This window comes from Brachyhypopomus gauderio, unplaced genomic scaffold, assembly GCF_052324685.1.
Source record: "Brachyhypopomus gauderio isolate BG-103 unplaced genomic scaffold, BGAUD_0.2 sc172, whole genome shotgun sequence".
NCBI lineage: Eukaryota > Metazoa > Chordata > Actinopteri > Gymnotiformes > Hypopomidae > Brachyhypopomus > Brachyhypopomus gauderio.
This window is the reverse complement of record NW_027506993.1, coordinates 127,801-147,789: the sequence shown is the minus strand read 5'-3', so window position 1 is coordinate 147,789 and position 19,989 is coordinate 127,801.

The window sequence follows — 19,989 nt, the reverse complement described above, 5'->3', positions numbered from 1 at the left end:
AGCAAGATATCTCTTAGTCAAATACCTGAAACCAAGTAATTTTTTTTTACCAGACAGCTAGTGTATCCAAAATCACATTCTGTGGACAGATGACAAACTCGGATTTGAAATATAAATTGTAGAGGCAACTGCGCATTGACATTGTACATTTTATCCTTGCCTCAAAAGACCTAAAGTTTACCCTATGCTCATGTCTTCTCTGGTAGCTCCACATGTTGAGCCACATGCTCCCAATTAGAAGCGAAGTGCAGGAGCTACATGGGTTCAAATCCCACTTCCACCTTTTTTTCCCAGCAAGATATCTCTTAGTCAAATACCTGAAACCAAGTAATTTTTTTTTACCAGACAGCTAGTGTATCCGAAATCACATTCTGTGGACAGATGACAAACTCGGATTTGAAATATAAATTGTAGAGGCAACTGCGCATTGACATTGTACATTTTATCCTTGCCTCAAAAGACCTAAAGTTTACCTCACACTCATGTCTTCTCTGGTAGCTCAACGTGTTGAGCCACATGCTTCCAATTAGAAGCAAAGTTCAGGAGCTACATGGGTTCAAATCCCACTTCCACCTTTTTTTCCCAGCAAAATATCTCTTAGTCAAATACCTGAAACCAAGTAATTTTTTTTTACCAGACAGCTAGTGTATCCGAAATCACATTCTGTGGACGGATGACAAACTCGGATTTGAAATATAAATTGTAGAGGCAACTGCGCATTGACATTGTACATTTTATCCTTGCCTCAAAAGACCTAAAGTTTACCCTATGTTCATATCTTCTCAGGTAGCTCAACGTGTTGAGCCACATGCTCCCAATTAGAAGCGAAGTGCAGGAGCTACATGGGTTCAAATCCCACTTCCACCTTTTTTCCCAGCAAGATATCTCTTAGTCAAATACCTGAAACCAAGTAATTTCTTTTTTACCAGACAGCTAGTGTATCCGAAATCACATTCTGTGGACAGATGACAAACTCGGATTTGAAATATAAATTGTAGAGGCAACTGCGCATTGACATTGTACATTTTATCCTTGCCTCAAAAGACCTAAAGTTTACCCTGTCTTCATGTCTTCTCTGGTAGCTCAACGTGTTGAGCCACATGCTCCCAATTAGAAGCGAAGTGCAGGAGCTACATGGGTTCAAATCCCACTTCCACTTTTTTTTCCCAGCAAGATATTTCTTAGTCAAATACCTGAAACCAAGTAATTTTTTTTTACCAGACAGCTAGTGTATCCAAAATCACATTCTGTGGACAGATGACAAACTCGGATTTGAAATATAAATTGTAGAGGCAACTGCGCATTGACATTGTACATTTTATCCTTGCCTCAAAAGACCTAAAGTTTACCCTATGTTCATGTCTTCTCTGGTAGCTCAACGTGTTGAGCCACATGCTCCCAATTAGAAGCGAAGTGCAGGAGCTACATGGGTTCAAATCCCACTTCCACATTTTTTTCCCAGCAAGATATCTCTTAGTCAAATACCTGAAACCAAGTAATTTTTTTTTACCAGACAGCTAGTGTATCCAAAATCACATTCTGTGGACAGATGACAAACTCGGATTTGAAATATAAATTGTAGAGGCAACTGCGCATTGACATTGTACATTTTATCCTTGCCTCAAAAGACCTAAAGTTTACCCTATGTTCATGTCTTCTCTGCTAGCTCAACGTGTTGAGCCACATGCTCCCAATTAGAAGCGAAGTGCAGGAGCTACATGGGTTCAAATCCCACTTCCACCTTTTTTTCCCAGCAAGACATCTCTTAGTCAAATACCTGAAACCAAGTAATTTTTTTTTACCAGACAGCTAGTGTATCCGAAATCACATTCTGTGGACAGATGACAAACTCGGATTTGAAATATAAATTGTAGAGGCAACTGCGCATTGACATTGTACATTTTATCCTTGCCTCAAAAGACCTAAAGTTTACCTCACACTCATGTCTTCTCTGGTAGCTCAACGTGTTGAGCCACATGCTTCCAATTAGAAGCAAAGTTCAGGAGCTACATGGGTTCAAATCCCATTTCCACCTTTTTTTCCCAGCAAAATATCTCTTAGTCAAATACCTGAAACCAAGTAATTTTTTTTTACCAGACAGCTAGTGTATCCGAAATCACATTCTGTGGACAGATGACAAACTCGGATTTGAAATATAAATTGTAGAGGCAACTGCGCATTGACATTGTACATGTTATCCTTGCCTCAAAAGACCTAAAGTTTACCCTATGTTCATATCTTCTCAGGTAGCTCAACGTGTTGAGCCACATGCTCCCAATTAGAAGCTAAGTGCAGGAGCTACATGGGTTCAAATCCCACTTCCACCTTTTTTTCCCAGCAAGATATCTCTTAGTCAAATACCTGAAACCAAGTAATTTCTTTTTTACCAGACAGCTAGTGTATCCGAAATCACATTCTGTGGACAGATGACAAACTCGGATTTGAAATATAAATTGTAGAGGCAACTGCGCATTGACATTGTACATTTTATCCTTGCCTCAAAAGACCTAAAGTTTACCCTGTCTTCATGTCTTCTCTGGTAGCTCAACGTGTTGAGCCACATGCTCCCAATTAGAAGGGAAGTGCAGGAGCTACATGGGTTCAAATCCCACTTCCACCTTTTTTTCCCAGCAAGATATCTCTTAGTCAAATACCTGAAACCAAGTAATTTTTTTTTACCAGACAGCTAGTGTATCCAAAATCACATTCTGTGGACAGATGACAAACTCGGATTTGAAATATAAATTGTAGAGGCAACTGCGCATTGACATTGTACATTTTATCCTTGCCTCAAAAGACCTAAAGTTTACCCTATGTTCATATCTTCTCAGGTAGCTCAACGTGTTAAGCCACATTTTCCCAATTAGAAGCGAAGTGCAGGAGCTACATGGGTTCAAATCCCACTTCCACCTTTTTTCCCAGCAAGATATCTCTTAGTCAAATACCTGAAACCAAGTAATTTTTTTTTACCAGACAGCTAGTGTATCCGAAATCACATTCTGTGGACAGATGACAAACTCGGATTTGAAATATAAATTGTAGAGGCAACTGCGCATTGACATTGTACATTTTATCCTTGCCTCAAAAGACCTAAAGTTTACCCTATGTTCATATCTTCTCAGGTAGCTCAACGTGTTGAGCCACATGCTCCCAATTAGAAGCGAAGTGCAGGAGCTACATGGGTTCAAATCCCACTTCCACCTTTTTTTCCCAGCAAGATATCTCTTAGTCAAATACCTGAAACCAAGTAATTTTTTTTTACCAGACAGCTAGTGTATCCGAAATCACATTCTGTGGACAGATGACAAACTCGGATTTGAAATATAAATTGTAGAGGCAACTGCGCATTGACATTGTACATTTTATCCTTGCCTCAAAAGACCTAAAGTTTACCTCACACTCATGTCTTCTCTGGTAGCTCAATGTGTTGAGCCACATGCTTCCAATTAGAAGCAAAGTTCAGGAGCTACATGGGTTCAAATCCCACTTCCACCTTTTTTTCCCAGCAAAATATCTCTTAGTCAAATACCTGAAACCAAGTAATTTTTTTTTACCAGACAGCTAGTGTATCCGAAATCACATTCTGTGGACAGATGACAAACTCGGATTTGAAATATAAATTGTAGAGGCAACTGCGCATTGACATTGTACATTTTATCCTTGCCTCAAAAGACCTAAAGTTTACCCTATGTTCATATCTTCTCAGGTAGCTCAACGTGTTGAGCCACATGCTCCCAATTAGAAGCGAAGTGCAGGAGCTACATGGGTTCAAATCCCACTTCCACCTTTTTTTCCCAGCAAGATATCTCTTAGTCAAATACCTGAAACCAAGTAATTTTTTTTTACCAGACAGCTAGTGTATCCAAAATCACATTCTGTGGACAGATGACAAACTCGGATTTGAAATATAAATTGTAGAGGCAACTGCGCATTGACATTGTACATTTTATCCTTGCCTCAAAAGACCTAAAGTTTACCCTATGCTCATGTCTTCTCTGGTAGCTCCACATGTTGAGCCACATGCTCCCAATTAGAAGCGAAGTGCAGGAGCTACATGGGTTCAAATCCCACTTCCACCTTTTTTTCCCAGCAAGATATCTCTTAGTCAAATACCTGAAACCAAGTAATTTTTTTTTACCAGACAGCTAGTGTATCCGAAATCACATTCTGTGGACAGATGACAAACTCGGATTTGAAATATAAATTGTAGAGGCAACTGCGCATTGACATTGTACATTTTATCCTTGCCTCAAAAGACCTAAAGTTTACCTCACACTCATGTCTTCTCTGGTAGCTCAACGTGTTGAGCCACATGCTTCCAATTAGAAGCAAAGTTCAGGAGCTACATGGGTTCAAATCCCACTTCCACCTTTTTTTCCCAGCAAAATATCTCTTAGTCAAATACCTGAAACCAAGTAATTTTTTTTTACCAGACAGCTAGTGTATCCGAAATCACATTCTGTGGACGGATGACAAACTCGGATTTGAAATATAAATTGTAGAGGCAACTGCGCATTGACATTGTACATTTTATCCTTGCCTCAAAAGACCTAAAGTTTACCCTATGTTCATATCTTCTCAGGTAGCTCAACGTGTTGAGCCACATGCTCCCAATTAGAAGCGAAGTGCAGGAGCTACATGGGTTCAAATCCCACTTCCACCTTTTTTCCCAGCAAGATATCTCTTAGTCAAATACCTGAAACCAAGTAATTTCTTTTTTACCAGACAGCTAGTGTATCCGAAATCACATTCTGTGGACAGATGACAAACTCGGATTTGAAATATAAATTGTAGAGGCAACTGCGCATTGACATTGTACATTTTATCCTTGCCTCAAAAGACCTAAAGTTTACCCTGTCTTCATGTCTTCTCTGGTAGCTCAACGTGTTGAGCCACATGCTCCCAATTAGAAGCGAAGTGCAGGAGCTACATGGGTTCAAATCCCACTTCCACTTTTTTTTCCCAGCAAGATATTTCTTAGTCAAATACCTGAAACCAAGTAATTTTTTTTTACCAGACAGCTAGTGTATCCAAAATCACATTCTGTGGACAGATGACAAACTCGGATTTGAAATATAAATTGTAGAGGCAACTGCGCATTGACATTGTACATTTTATCCTTGCCTCAAAAGACCTAAAGTTTACCCTATGTTCATGTCTTCTCTGGTAGCTCAACGTGTTGAGCCACATGCTCCCAATTAGAAGCGAAGTGCAGGAGCTACATGGGTTCAAATCCCACTTCCACATTTTTTTCCCAGCAAGATATCTCTTAGTCAAATACCTGAAACCAAGTAATTTTTTTTTACCAGACAGCTAGTGTATCCAAAATCACATTCTGTGGACAGATGACAAACTCGGATTTGAAATATAAATTGTAGAGGCAACTGCGCATTGACATTGTACATTTTATCCTTGCCTCAAAAGACCTAAAGTTTACCCTATGTTCATGTCTTCTCTGCTAGCTCAACGTGTTGAGCCACATGCTCCCAATTAGAAGCGAAGTGCAGGAGCTACATGGGTTCAAATCCCACTTCCACCTTTTTTTCCCAGCAAGACATCTCTTAGTCAAATACCTGAAACCAAGTAATTTTTTTTTACCAGACAGCTAGTGTATCCGAAATCACATTCTGTGGACAGATGACAAACTCGGATTTGAAATATAAATTGTAGAGGCAACTGCGCATTGACATTGTACATTTTATCCTTGCCTCAAAAGACCTAAAGTTTACCTCACACTCATGTCTTCTCTGGTAGCTCAACGTGTTGAGCCACATGCTTCCAATTAGAAGCAAAGTTCAGGAGCTACATGGGTTCAAATCCCATTTCCACCTTTTTTTCCCAGCAAAATATCTCTTAGTCAAATACCTGAAACCAAGTAATTTTTTTTTACCAGACAGCTAGTGTATCCGAAATCACATTCTGTGGACAGATGACAAACTCGGATTTGAAATATAAATTGTAGAGGCAACTGCGCATTGACATTGTACATGTTATCCTTGCCTCAAAAGACCTAAAGTTTACCCTATGTTCATATCTTCTCAGGTAGCTCAACGTGTTGAGCCACATGCTCCCAATTAGAAGCTAAGTGCAGGAGCTACATGGGTTCAAATCCCACTTCCACCTTTTTTTCCCAGCAAGATATCTCTTAGTCAAATACCTGAAACCAAGTAATTTCTTTTTTACCAGACAGCTAGTGTATCCGAAATCACATTCTGTGGACAGATGACAAACTCGGATTTGAAATATAAATTGTAGAGGCAACTGCGCATTGACATTGTACATTTTATCCTTGCCTCAAAAGACCTAAAGTTTACCCTGTCTTCATGTCTTCTCTGGTAGCTCAACGTGTTGAGCCACATGCTCCCAATTAGAAGGGAAGTGCAGGAGCTACATGGGTTCAAATCCCACTTCCACCTTTTTTTCCCAGCAAGATATCTCTTAGTCAAATACCTGAAACCAAGTAATTTTTTTTTACCAGACAGCTAGTGTATCCAAAATCACATTCTGTGGACAGATGACAAACTCGGATTTGAAATATAAATTGTAGAGGCAACTGCGCATTGACATTGTACATTTTATCCTTGCCTCAAAAGACCTAAAGTTTACCCTATGTTCATATCTTCTCAGGTAGCTCAACGTGTTGAGCCACATGCTCCCAATTAGAAGCGAAGTGCAGGAGCTACATGGATTCAAATCCCACTTCCACCTTTTTTCCCAGCAAGATATCTCTTAGTCAAATACCTGAAACCAAGTAATTTTTTTTTACCAGACAGCTAGTGTATCCGAAATCACATTCTGTGGACAGATGACAAACTCGGATTTGAAATATAAATTGTAGAGGCAACTGCGCATTGACATTGTACATTTTATCCTTGCCTCAAAAGACCTAAAGTTTACCTCACACTCATGTCTTCTCTGGTAGCTCAATGTGTTGAGCCACATGCTTCCAATTAGAAGCAAAGTTCAGGAGCTACATGGGTTCAAATCCCACTTCCACCTTTTTTTCCCAGCAAAATATCTCTTAGTCAAATACCTGAAACCAAGTAATTTTTTTTTACCAGACAGCTAGTGTATCCGAAATCACATTCTGTGGACAGATGACAAACTCGGATTTGAAATATAAATTGTAGAGGCAACTGCGCATTGACATTGTACATTTTATCCTTGCCTCAAAAGACCTAAAGTTTACCCTATGTTCATATCTTCTCAGGTAGCTCAACGTGTTGAGCCACATGCTCCCAATTAGAAGCGAAGTGCAGGAGCTACATGGGTTCAAATCCCACTTCCACCTTTTTTCCCAGCAAGATATCTCTTAGTCAAATACCTGAAACCAAGTAATTTCTTTTTTACCAGACAGCTAGTGTATCCGAAATCACATTCTGTGGACAGATGACAAACTCGGATTTGAAATATAAATTGTAGAGGCAACTGCGCATTGACATTGTACATTTTATCCTTGCCTCAAAAGACCTAAAGTTTACCCTGTCTTCATGTCTTCTCTGGTAGCTCAACGTGTTGAGCCACATGCTCCCAATTAGAAGCGAAGTGCAGGAGCTACATGGGTTCAAATCCCACTTCCACTTTTTTTTCCCAGCAAGATATTTCTTAGTCAAATACCTGAAACCAAGTAATTTTTTTTTACCAGACAGCTAGTGTATCCAAAATCACATTCTGTGGACAGATGACAAACTCGGATTTGAAATATAAATTGTAGAGGCAACTGCGCATTGACATTGTACATTTTATCCTTGCCTCAAAAGACCTAAAGTTTACCCTATGTTCATGTCTTCTCTGGTAGCTCAACGTGTTGAGCCACATGCTCCCAATTAGAAGCGAAGTGCAGGAGCTACATGGGTTCAAATCCCACTTCGACATTTTTTTCCCAGCAAGATATCTCTTAGTCAAATACCTGAAACCAAGTAATTTTTTTTTACCAGACAGCTAGTGTATCCAAAATCACATTCTGTGGACAGATGACAAACTCGGATTTGAAATATAAATTGTAGAGGCAACTGCGCATTGACATTGTACATTTTATCCTTGCCTCAAAAGACCTAAAGTTTACCCTATGTTCATGTCTTCTCTGCTAGCTCAACGTGTTGAGCCACATGCTCCCAATTAGAAGCGAAGTGCAGGAGCTACATGGGTTCAAATCCCACTTCCACCTTTTTTTCCCAGCAAGACATCTCTTAGTCAAATACCTGAAACCAAGTAATTTTTTTTTACCAGACAGCTAGTGTATCCGAAATCACATTCTGTGGACAGATGACAAACTCGGATTTGAAATATAAATTGTAGAGGCAACTGCGCATTGACATTGTACATTTTATCCTTGCCTCAAAAGACCTAAAGTTTACCTCACACTCATGTCTTCTCTGGTAGCTCAACGTGTTGAGCCACATGCTTCCAATTAGAAGCAAAGTTCAGGAGCTACATGGGTTCAAATCCCATTTCCACCTTTTTTTCCCAGCAAAATATCTCTTAGTCAAATACCTGAAACCAAGTAATTTTTTTTTACCAGACAGCTAGTGTATCCGAAATCACATTCTGTGGACAGATGACAAACTCGGATTTGAAATATAAATTGTAGAGGCAACTGCGCATTGACATTGTACATGTTATCCTTGCCTCAAAAGACCTAAAGTTTACCCTATGTTCATATCTTCTCAGGTAGCTCAACGTGTTGAGCCACATGCTCCCAATTAGAAGCTAAGTGCAGGAGCTACATGGGTTCAAATCCCACTTCCACCTTTTTTTCCCAGCAAGATATCTCTTAGTCAAATACCTGAAACCAAGTAATTTCTTTTTTACCAGACAGCTAGTGTATCCGAAATCACATTCTGTGGACAGATGACAAACTCGGATTTGAAATATAAATTGTAGAGGCAACTGCGCATTGACATTGTACATTTTATCCTTGCCTCAAAAGACCTAAAGTTTACCCTGTCTTCATGTTTTCTCTGGTAGCTCAACGTGTTGAGCCACATGCTCCCAATTAGAAGCGAAGTGCAGGAGCTACATGGGTTCAAATCCCACTTCCACCTTTTTTCCCAGCAAGATATCTCTTAGTCAAATACCTGAAACCAAGTAATTTCTTTTTTACCAGACAGCTAGTGTATCCGAAATCACATTCTGTGGACAGATGACAAACTCGGATTTGAAATATAAATTGTAGAGGCAACTGCGCATTGACATTGTACATTTTATCCTTGCCTCAAAAGACCTAAAGTTTACCCTGTCTTCATGTCTTCTCTGGTAGCTCAACGTGTTGAGCCACATGCTCCCAATTAGAAGCGAAGTGCAGGAGCTACATGGGTTCAAATCCCACTTACACTTTTTTTTCCCAGCAAGATATTTCTTAGTCAAATACCTGAAACCAAGTAATTTTTTTTTACCAGACAGCTAGTGTATCCAAAATCACATTCTGTGGACAGATGACAAACTCGGATTTGAAATATAAATTGTAGAGGCAACTGCGCATTGACATTGTACATTTTATCCTTGCCTCAAAAGACCTAAAGTTTACCCTATGTTCATGTCTTCTCTGGTAGCTCAACGTGTTGAGCCACATGCTCCCAATTAGAAGCGAAGTGCAGGAGCTACATGGGTTCAAATCCCACTTCCACATTTTTTTCCCAGCAAGATATCTCTTAGTCAAATACCTGAAACCAAGTAATTTTTTTTTACCAGACAGCTAGTGTATCCGAAATCACATTCTGTGGACAGATGACAAACTCGGATTTGAAATATAAATTGTAGAGGCAACTGCGCATTGACATTGTACATTTTATCCTTGCCTCAAAAGACCTAAAGTTTACCTCACACTCATGTCTTCTCTGGTAGCTCAACGTGTTGAGCCACATGCTTCCAATTAGAAGCAAAGTTCAGGAGCTACATGGGTTCAAATCCCATTTCCACCTTTTTTTCCCAGCAAAATATCTCTTAGTCAAATACCTGAAACCAAGTAATTTTTTTTTACCAGACAGCTAGTGTATCCGAAATCACATTCTGTGGACAGATGACAAACTCGGATTTGAAATATAAATTGTAGAGGCAACTGCGCATTGACATTGTACATTTTATCCTTGCCTCAAAAGACCTAAAGTTTACCCTGTCTTCATGTCTTCTCTGGTAGCTCAACGTGTTGAGCCACATGCTCCCAATTAGAAGCGAAGTGCAGGAGCTACATGGGTTCAAATCCCACTTCCACTTTTTTTTCCCAGCAAGATATTTCTTAGTCAAATACCTGAAACCAAGTAATTTTTTTTTACCAGACAGCTAGTGTATCCGAAATCACATTCTGTGGACAGATGACAAACTCGGATTTGAAATATAAATTGTAGAGGCAACTGCGCATTGACATTGTACATTTTATCCTTGCCTCAAAAGACCTAAAGTTTACCCTGTCTTCATGTCTTCTCTGGTAGCTCAACGTGTTGACCCACATGCTCCCAATTAGAAGCGAAGTGCAGGAGCTACATGGGTTCAATTCCCACTTCCACCTTTTTTCCCAGCAAGATATCTCTTAGTCAAATACCTGAAACCAAGTAATTTTTTTTTACCAGACAGCTAGTGTATCCGAAATCACATTCTGTGGACAGATGACAAACTCGGATTTGAAATATAAATTGTAGAGGCAACTGCGCATTGACATTGTACATTTTATCCTTGCCTCAAAAGACCTAAAGTTTACCTCACACTCATGTCTTCTCTGGTAGCTCAACGTGTTGAGCCACATGCTTCCAATTAGAAGCAAAGTTCAGGAGCTACATGGGTTCAAATCCCATTTCCACCTTTTTTTCCCAGCAAAATATCTCTTAGTCAAATACCTGAAACCAAGTAATTTTTTTTTACCAGACAGCTAGTGTATCCGAAATCACATTCTGTGGACAGATGACAAACTCGGATTTGAAATATAAATTGTAGAGGCAACTGCGCATTGACATTGTACATGTTATCCTTGCCTCAAAAGACCTAAAGTTTACCCTATGTTCATATCTTCTCAGGTAGCTCAACGTGTTGAGCCACATGCTCCCAATTAGAAGCTAAGTGCAGGAGCTACATGGGTTCAAATCCCACTTCCACCTTTTTTTCCCAGCAAGATATCTCTTAGTCAAATACCTGAAACCAAGTAATTTCTTTTTTACCAGACAGCTAGTGTATCCGAAATCACATTCTGTGGACAGATGACAAACTCGGATTTGAAATATAAATTGTAGAGGCAACTGCGCATTGACATTGTACATTTTATCCTTGCCTCAAAAGACCTAAAGTTTACCCTGTCTTCATGTTTTCTCTGGTAGCTCAACGTGTTGAGCCACATGCTCCCAATTAGAAGCGAAGTGCAGGAGCTACATGGGTTCAAATCCCACTTCCACCTTTTTTCCCAGCAAGATATCTCTTAGTCAAATACCTGAAACCAAGTAATTTCTTTTTTACCAGACAGCTAGTGTATCCGAAATCACATTCTGTGGACAGATGACAAACTCGGATTTGAAATATAAATTGTAGAGGCAACTGCGCATTGACATTGTACATTTTATCCTTGCCTCAAAAGACCTAAAGTTTACCCTGTCTTCATGTCTTCTCTGGTAGCTCAACGTGTTGAGCCACATGCTCCCAATTAGAAGCGAAGTGCAGGAGCTACATGGGTTCAAATCCCACTTACACTTTTTTTTCCCAGCAAGATATTTCTTAGTCAAATACCTGAAACCAAGTAATTTTTTTTTACCAGACAGCTAGTGTATCCAAAATCACATTCTGTGGACAGATGACAAACTCGGATTTGAAATATAAATTGTAGAGGCAACTGCGCATTGACATTGTACATTTTATCCTTGCCTCAAAAGACCTAAAGTTTACCCTATGTTCATGTCTTCTCTGGTAGCTCAACGTGTTGAGCCACATGCTCCCAATTAGAAGCGAAGTGCAGGAGCTACATGGGTTCAAATCCCACTTCCACATTTTTTTCCCAGCAAGATATCTCTTAGTCAAATACCTGAAACCAAGTAATTTTTTTTTACCAGACAGCTAGTGTATCCGAAATCACATTCTGTGGACAGATGACAAACTCGGATTTGAAATATAAATTGTAGAGGCAACTGCGCATTGACATTGTACATTTTATCCTTGCCTCAAAAGACCTAAAGTTTACCTCACACTCATGTCTTCTCTGGTAGCTCAACGTGTTGAGCCACATGCTTCCAATGAGAAGCAAAGTTCAGGAGCTACATGGGTTCAAATCCCATTTCCACCTTTTTTTCCCAGCAAAATATCTCTTAGTCAAATACCTGAAACCAAGTAATTTTTTTTTACCAGACAGCTAGTGTATCCGAAATCACATTCTGTGGACAGATGACAAACTCGGATTTGAAATATAAATTGTAGAGGCAACTGCGCATTGACATTGTACATTTTATCCTTGCCTCAAAAGACCTAAAGTTTACCCTGTCTTCATGTCTTCTCTGGTAGCTCAACGTGTTGAGCCACATGCTCCCAATTAGAAGCGAAGTGCAGGAGCTACATGGGTTCAAATCCCACTTCAACTTTTTTTTCCCAGCAAGATATTTCTTAGTCAAATACCTGAAACCAAGTAATTTTTTTTTACCAGACAGCTAGTGTATCCGAAATCACATTCTGTGGACAGATGACAAACTCGGATTTGAAATATAAATTGTAGAGGCAACTGCGCATTGACATTGTACATTTTATCCTTGCCTCAAAAGACCTAAAGTTTACCCTATGTTCATATCTTCTCAGGTAGCTCAACGTGTTGAGCCACATGCTCCCAATTAGAAGCGAAGTGCAGGAGCTACATGGGTTCAAATCCCACTTCCACCTTTTTTTCCCAGCAAGACATCTCTTAGTCAAATACCTGAAACCAAGTAATTTTTTTTTACCAGACAGCTAGTGTATCCGAAATCACATTCTGTGGACAGATGACAAACTCGGATTTGAAATATAAATTGTAGAGGCAACTGCGCATTGACATTGTACATTTTATCCTTGCCTCAAAAGACCTAAAGTTTACCTCACACTCATGTCTTCTCTGGTAGCTCAACGTGTTGAGCCACATGCTTCCAATTAGAAGCAAAGTTCAGGAGCTACATGGGTTCAAATCCCATTTCCACCTTTTTTTCCCAGCAAAATATCTCTTAGTCAAATACCTGAAACCAAGTAATTTTTTTTTACCAGACAGCTAGTGTATCCGAAATCACATTCTGTGGACAGATGACAAACTCGGATTTGAAATATAAATTGTAGAGGCAACTGCGCATTGACATTGTACATGTTATCCTTGCCTCAAAAGACCTAAAGTTTACCCTATGTTCATATCTTCTCAGGTAGCTCAACGTGTTGAGCCACATGCTCCCAATTAGAAGCTAAGTGCAGGAGCTACATGGGTTCAAATCCCACTTCCACCTTTTTTTCCCAGCAAGATATCTCTTAGTCAAATACCTGAAACCAAGTAATTTCTTTTTTACCAGACAGCTAGTGTATCCGAAATCACATTCTGTGGACAGATGACAAACTCGGATTTGAAATATAAATTGTAGAGGCAACTGCGCATTGACATTGTACATTTTATCCTTGCCTCAAAAGACCTAAAGTTTACCCTGTCTTCATGTCTTCTCTGGTAGCTCAACGTGTTGAGCCACATGCTCCCAATTAGAAGGGAAGTGCAGGAGCTACATGGGTTCAAATCCCACTTCCACCTTTTTTTCCCAGCAAGATATCTCTTAGTCAAATACCTGAAACCAAGTAATTTTTTTTTACCAGACAGCTAGTGTATCCAAAATCACATTCTGTGGACAGATGACAAACTCGGATTTGAAATATAAATTGTAGAGGCAACTGCGCATTGACATTGTACATTTTATCCTTGCCTCAAAAGACCTAAAGTTTACCCTATGTTCATATCTTCTCAGGTAGCTCAACGTGTTGAGCCACATGCTCCCAATTAGAAGCGAAGTGCAGGAGCTACATGGGTTCAAATCCCACTTCCACCTTTTTTCCCAGCAAGATATCTCTTAGTCAAATACCTGAAACCAAGTAATTTTTTTTTACCAGACAGCTAGTGTATCCGAAATCACATTCTGTGGACAGATGACAAACTCGGATTTGAAATATAAATTGTAGAGGCAACTGCGCATTGACATTGTACATTTTATCCTTGCCTCAAAAGACCTAAAGTTTACCCTATGTTCATATCTTCTCAGGTAGCTCAACGTGTTGAGCCACATGCTCCCAATTAGAAGCGAAGTGCAGGAGCTACATGGGTTCAAATCCCACTTCCACCTTTTTTTCCCAGCAAGATATCTCTTAGTCAAATACCTGAAACCAAGTAATTTTTTTTTACCAGACAGCTAGTGTATCCGAAATCACATTCTGTGGACAGATGACAAACTCGGATTTGAAATATAAATTGTAGAGGCAACTGCGCATTGACATTGTACATTTTATCCTTGCCTCAAAAGACCTAAAGTTTACCTCACACTCATGTCTTCTCTGGTAGCTCAATGTGTTGAGCCACATGCTTCCAATTAGAAGCAAAGTTCAGGAGCTACATGGGTTCAAATCCCACTTCCACCTTTTTTTCCCAGCAAAATATCTCTTAGTCAAATACCTGAAACCAAGTAATTTTTTTTTACCAGACAGCTAGTGTATCCGAAATCACATTCTGTGGACAGATGACAAACTCGGATTTGAAATATAAATTGTAGAGGCAACTGCGCATTGACATTGTACATTTTATCCTTGCCTCAAAAGACCTAAAGTTTACCCTATGTTCATATCTTCTCAGGTAGCTCAACGTGTTGAGCCACATGCTCCCAATTAGAAGCGAAGTGCAGGAGCTACATGGGTTCAAATCCCACTTCCACCTTTTTTTCCCAGCAAGATATCTCTTAGTCAAATACCTGAAACCAAGTAATTTTTTTTTACCAGACAGCTAGTGTATCCAAAATCACATTCTGTGGACAGATGACAAACTCGGATTTGAAATATAAATTGTAGAGGCAACTGCGCATTGACATTGTACATTTTATCCTTGCCTCAAAAGACCTAAAGTTTACCCTATGCTCATGTCTTCTCTGGTAGCTCCACATGTTGAGCCACATGCTCCCAATTAGAAGCGAAGTGCAGGAGCTACATGGGTTCAAATCCCACTTCCACCTTTTTTTCCCAGCAAGATATCTCTTAGTCAAATACCTGAAACCAAGTAATTTTTTTTACCAGACAGCTAGTGTATCCGAAATCACATTCTGTGGACAGATGACAAACTCGGATTTGAAATATAAATTGTAGAGGCAACTGCGCATTGACATTGTACATTTTATCCTTGCCTCAAAAGACCTAAAGTTTACCTCACACTCATGTCTTCTCTGGTAGCTCAACGTGTTGAGCCACATGCTTCCAATTAGAAGCAAAGTTCAGGAGCTACATGGGTTCAAATCCCACTTCCACCTTTTTTTCCCAGCAAAATATCTCTTAGTCAAATACCTGAAACCAAGTAATTTTTTTTTACCAGACAGCTAGTGTATCCGAAATCACATTCTGTGGACAGATGACAAACTCGGATTTGAAATCTAAATTGTAGAGGCAACTGCGCATTGACATTGTACATTTTATCCTTGCCTCAAAAGACCTAAAGTTTACCCTATGTTCATATCTTCTCAGGTAGCTCAACGTGTTGAGCCACATGCTCCCAATTAGAAGCTAAGTGCAGGAGCTACATGGGTTCAAATCCCACTTCCACCTTTTTTTCCCAGCAAGATATCTCTTAGTCAAATACCTGAAACCAAGTAATTTCTTTTTTACCAGACAGCTAGTGTATCCGAAATCACATTCTGTGGACAGATGACAAACTCGGATTTGAAATATAAATTGTAGAGGCAACTGCGCATTGACATTGTACATTTTATCCTTGCCTCAAAAGACCTAAAGTTTACCCTGTCTTCATGTCTTCTCTGGTAGCTCAACGTGTTGAGCCACATGCTCCCAATTAGAAGGGAAGTGCAGGAGCTACATGGGTTCAAATCCCACTTCCACCTTTTTTCCCAGCAAGATATCTCTTAGTCAAATACCTGAAACCAAGTAATTTTTTTTTACCAGACAGCTAGTGTATCCAAAATCACATTCTGTGGACAGATGACAAACTCGGATTTGAAATATAAATTGTAGAGGCAACTGCGCATTGACATTGTACATTTTATCCTTGCCTCAAAAGACCTAAAGTTTACCCTATGTTCATATCTTCTCAGGTAGCTCAACGTGTTGAGCCACATTTTCCCAATTAGAAGCGAAGTGCAGGAGCTACATGGGTTCAAATCCCACTTCCACCTTTTTTCCCAGCAAGATATCTCTTAGTCAAATACCTGAAACCAAGTAATTTTTTTTTACCAGACAGCTAGTGTATCCGAAATCACATTCTGTGGACAGATGACAAACTCGGATTTGAAATATAAATTGTAGAGGCAACTGCGCATTGACATTGTACATTTTATCCTTGCCTCAAAAGACCTAAAGTTTACCCTATGTTCATATCTTCTCAGGTAGCTCAACGTGTTGAGCCACATGCTCCCAATTAGAAGCGAAGTGCAGGAGCTACATGGGTTCAAATCCCACTTCCACCTTTTTTTCCCAGCAAGATATCTCTTAGTCAAATACCTGAAACCAAGTAATTTTTTTTTACCAGACAGCTAGTGTATCCGAAATCACATTCTGTGGACAGATGACAAACTCGGATTTGAAATATAAATTGTAGAGGCAACTGCGCATTGACATTGTACATTTTATCCTTGCCTCAAAAGACCTAAAGTTTACCTCACACTCATGTCTTCTCTGGTAGCTCAATGTGTTGAGCCACATGCTTCCAATTAGAAGCAAAGTTCAGGAGCTACATGGGTTCAAATCCCACTTCCACCTTTTTTTCCCAGCAAAATATCTCTTAGTCAAATACCTGAAACCAAGTAATTTTTTTTTACCAGACAGCTAGTGTATCCGAAATCACATTCTGTGGACAGATGACAAACTCGGATTTGAAATATAAATTGTAGAGGCAACTGCGCATTGACATTGTACATTTTATCCTTGCCTCAAAAGACCTAAAGTTTACCCTATGTTCATATCTTCTCAGGTAGCTCAACGTGTTGAGCCACATGCTCCCAATTAGAAGCGAAGTGCAGGAGCTACATGGGTTCAAATCCCACTTCCACCTTTTTTTCCCAGCAAGATATCTCTTAGTCAAATACCTGAAACCAAGTAATTTTTTTTTACCAGACAGCTAGTGTATCCAAAATCACATTCTGTGGACAGATGACAAACTCGGATTTGAAATATAAATTGTAGAGGCAACTGCGCATTGACATTGTACATTTTATCCTTGCCTCAAAAGACCTAAAGTTTACCCTATGCTCATGTCTTCTCTGGTAGCTCCACATGTTGAGCCACATGCTCCCAATTAGAAGCGAAGTGCAGGAGCTACATGGGTTCAAATCCCACTTCCACCTTTTTTTCCCAGCAAGATATCTCTTAGTCAAATACCTGAAACCAAGTAATTTTTTTTTACCAGACAGCTAGTGTATCCGAAATCACATTCTGTGGACAGATGACAAACTCGGATTTGAAATATAAATTGTAGAGGCAACTGCGCATTGACATTGTACATTTTATCCTTGCCTCAAAAGACCTAAAGTTTACCTCACACTCATGTCTTCTCTGGTAGCTCAACGTGTTGAGCCACATGCTTCCAATTAGAAGCAAAGTTCAGGAGCTACATGGGTTCAAATCCCACTTCCACCTTTTTTTCCCAGCAAAATATCTCTTAGTCAAATACCTGAAACCAAGTAATTTTTTTTTACCAGACAGCTAGTGTATCCAAAATCACATTCTGTGGACAGATGACAAACTCGGATTTGAAATATAAATTGTAGAGGCAACTGCGCATTGACATTGTACATTTTATCCTTGCCTCAAAAGACCTAAAGTTTACCCTATGTTCATATCTTCTCAGGTAGCTCAACGTGTTGAGCCACATTTTCCCAATTAGAAGCGAAGTGCAGGAGCTACATGGGTTCAAATCCCACTTCCACCTTTTTTCCCAGCAAGATATCTCTTAGTCAAATACCTGAAACCAAGTAATTTTTTTTTACCAGACAGCTAGTGTATCCGAAATCACATTCTGTGGACAGATGACAAACTCGGATTTGAAATATAAATTGTAGAGGCAACTGCGCATTGACATTGTACATTTTATCCTTGCCTCAAAAGACCTAAAGTTTACCCTATGTTCATATCTTCTCAGGTAGCTCAACGTGTTGAGCCACATGCTCCCAATTAGAAGCGAAGTGCAGGAGCTACATGGGTTCAAATCCCACTTCCACCTTTTTTTCCCAGCAAGATATCTCTTAGTCAAATACCTGAAACCAAGTAATTTTTTTTTACCAGACAGCTAGTGTATCCGAAATCACATTCTGTGGACAGATGACAAACTCGGATTTGAAATATAAATTGTAGAGGCAACTGCGCATTGACATTGTACATTTTATCCTTGCCTCAAAAGACCTAAAGTTTACCTCACACTCATGTCTTCTCTGGTAGCTCAATGTGTTGAGCCACATGCTTCCAATTAGAAGCAAAGTTCAGGAGCTACATGGGTTCAAATCCCACTTCCACCTTTTTTTCCCAGCAAAATATCTCTTAGTCAAATACCTGAAACCAAGTAATTTTTTTTTACCAGACAGCTAGTGTATCCGAAATCACATTCTGTGGACAGATGACAAACTCGGATTTGAAATATAAATTGTAGAGGCAACTGCGCATTGACATTGTACATTTTATCCTTGCCTCAAAAGACCTAAAGTTTACCCTATGTTCATATCTTCTCAGGTAGCTCAACGTGTTGAGCCACATGCTCCCAATTAGAAGCGAAGTGCAGGAGCTACATGGGTTCAAATCCCACTTCCACCTTTTTTTCCCAGCAAGATATCTCTTAGTCAAATACCTGAAACCAAGTAATTTTTTTTACCAGACAGCTAGTGTATCCGAAATCACATTCTGTGGACAGATGACAAACTCGGATTTGAAATATAAATTGTAGAGGCAACTGCGCATTGACATTGTACATTTTATCCTTGCCTCAAAAGACCTAAAGTTTACCTCACACTCATGTCTTCTCTGGTAGCTCAACGTGTTGAGCCACATGCTTCCAATTAGAAGCAAAGTTCAGGAGCTACATGGGTTCAAATCCCACTTCCACCTTTTTTTCCCAGCAAAATATCTCTTAGTCAAATACCTGAAACCAAGTAATTTTTTTTTACCAGACAGCTAGTGTATCCGAAATCACATTCTGTGGACAGATGACAAACTCGGATTTGAAATCTAAATTGTAGAGGCAACTGCGCATTGACATTGTACATTTTATCCTTGCCTCAAAAGACCTAAAGTTTACCCTATGTTCATATCTTCTCAGGTAGCTCAACGTGTTGAGCCACATGCTCCCAATTAGAAGCTAAGTGCAGGAGCTACATGGGTTCAAATCCCACTTCCACCTTTTTTTCCCAGCAAGATATCTCTTAGTCAAATACCTGAAACCAAGTAATTTCTTTTTTACCAGACAGCTAGTGTATCCGAAATCACATTCTGTGGACAGATGACAAACTCGGATTTGAAATATAAATTGTAGAGGCAACTGCGCATTGACATTGTACATTTTATCCTTGCCTCAAAAGACCTAAAGTTTACCCTGTCTTCATGTCTTCTCTGGTAGCTCAACGTGTTGAGCCACATGCTCCCAATTAGAAGGGAAGTGCAGGAGCTACATGGGTTCAAATCCCACTTCCACCTTTTTTCCCAGCAAGATATCTCTTAGTCAAATACCTGAAACCAAGTAATTTTTTTTTACCAGACAGCTAGTGTATCCAAAATCACATTCTGTGGACAGATGACAAACTCGGATTTGAAATATAAATTGTAGAGGCAACTGCGCAT